The following is a 2,012-nucleotide window of genomic DNA, read 5'->3' as shown; positions in this document are numbered from 1 at the left end:
GCGCATACTCCATTAAGTACCTAGTGTTTCCAATTTATATAGGAAAAATTCTAAAAATATTTTAAGGAAGCATTGCCTTCTTAGATTATATTGCACAACAATAAAATGTATGCAACTTATGGAGATGGGGCAGTGCAGTGGTTAAGGGCACAGGCTTTGGAGCTAGACTGTCTAGGTTCACATTCATCATACTGCATGCCAGCTGTGGCTTGGGGAGACTATTGGATCTGTCTTTGCCTCATTTCTTCATCTACACAATGGCAGTAATAACAGCAGTAATAATAATAATAATAATTATCACTTGTATATCATTCATTGGATGTGCCAGTTATAAATTTTAACTGTGTTAGCTAAATTAATTTATTAAATTCCCACAACTGTGAGTTTAAACTCTTTTCAGAAATCCTTAGGACCACATTTTTTGTTATGGTATGGAGAGCAGATATTTATAACCCCCTAGCAGGATTTGAAGGAGTACCTGGTAATCAACCATAAGATATTCTACAATAGAACATAAGAATATTTTACTAAGAGATATATAAGTAGTTTAGGTCTTGTTACCAAATGATTATACTGCCAATATATGTGAAAATTGTGGGTTTGTGCCCAGAACTTTTTGGAATTATATTTTTGTATATTTATCTTCATCTTACAGACGAGGAAAACTGAAATTCAAAAAGACTTAGTAACTTTTTTCTCTTGAGACAGTGTCTTGCTCTGTTGCCCAGGCTGGTCCTAAACTCCTGGCCTCAGGAGATCCACCCACATCAGCTTCCTGAGTAGGTGGCTGGGATTACACACATGTGCCACCACACCTGGGTTCCGAGACTTAGTAACATGACATAGTTTACACAGCTAGAAATGCAGAAGCTGAGATTTGAACTCAGGCATTTTGATGCCAAAAGACTATGCACCTGACCACAGTATTATGTCACGTAGCAGAGGGTTTTTGTGAGAATTAAATGAGTGAACATGTGTAAAAAGCACAAAGAGCAGGCATGACACATAGTGAATGCTATTTAAGCATTAACTATTATCAGGATTTTCTTCTGTTTTTTGTTTGTTTGTTTGTTTTTGGGGGCAGCATCTTGCTATGTTGCCAAGGCTGGTGTGCAGTGGCTGTTCACAGGCGTGATTATAATGCAGTACAGCCTCAAAGTCTACACTGAAGCTATCCTCCTGCCTCAGCCTCCTAAGTAGGTGGGACTATAGGCATGTGCCACTATACCCAGCCAATTTTCTTGATTTTTGGGGGAGTTATTGTGATTTATTATTATAACAGCTGGCAGTGCAGTGATGTATTCAATTTGATAAGGCAGTGCTTCCCAGCCCCTCTTGGGAAGGCAGACCTCAAAAATCATAGTCTTTCTAAACCACAATGGAGTATACCATGATGCTGTTACTGGCCCTGGTGACTCTGACATATGGCCACCAGAAGCTCTGTCCAGCTTCCCATGAGCTAAGGGTCCTGTTATGGACTGAACGTTTGTGTCCCCACCAAATTCATATGTTGAAGCCTTAACCATCAGTGTGATGTATTTGGAGATAGGCCCTCAAAGGAAGTAATTAAGGTTAAAGGAGGCCCATAAGGGTAGGCCATGATGGGATTAGTGTCCTTAGAAGAGACACCAGAGAAGTCATATTCCCTCTCCCCCAGCATACGCACATGCACTCAAGAAAGGCCACGTGAGCACGTTGCAAAAAAAAAAGGTGGCCATCTTCAAGCCAGGAAGTGAGCTGTCCCCAGAAACTGAATTTGCTGATACTTTAATGATGGACTTCTAGCCTCCACAACTGAGAAAATAAATTTCTGTTTTAGCCACCCAGTGTCTGGTGTTTTGTTACAGCAGCTGGAGTAGACTAATACAGATCATGTCACATCTGGAGCCCAGCTCAGCAGTTGGGAAGCTCTGCATTAAGAAGGCATATTGATGTGTTTCTTTTTCCACAAAATGACTTCACTGTGTTAAATTTTGTGTATTTTTCTTCTTTTTTCTTGGTCTATTCTGTTA

General features: G+C 40.1%; 1 protein-coding gene across 2 annotated transcripts in view; it reads left to right on the top strand.

Annotated features, from left to right (window-relative positions):
* Nucleotides 1–1,165: 1,165 nt before the first annotated feature.
* The window catches only part of SLC16A12 (solute carrier family 16 member 12), a 48,377-nt gene continuing 47,530 nt past the window's right edge, over nt 1,166–2,012 (top strand). For both annotated transcript variants that reach the window (XM_017510135.2, XM_017510134.2), the window contains exon 1: nt 1,166–1,200. The gene's annotated coding sequence lies outside the window, so the exon portion shown is untranslated. The remainder of the gene's footprint in view (nt 1,201–2,012) is intronic.

The sequence above is a fragment of the Cebus imitator genome, unplaced genomic scaffold, assembly GCF_001604975.1.
Source record: "Cebus imitator isolate Cc_AM_T3 unplaced genomic scaffold, Cebus_imitator-1.0 Scaffold431, whole genome shotgun sequence".
Taxonomy (NCBI): domain Eukaryota; kingdom Metazoa; phylum Chordata; class Mammalia; order Primates; family Cebidae; genus Cebus; species Cebus imitator.
The sequence above is the reverse complement of the archived record's forward strand: the minus strand, read 5'-3'. Positions and strand labels throughout refer to the sequence as shown.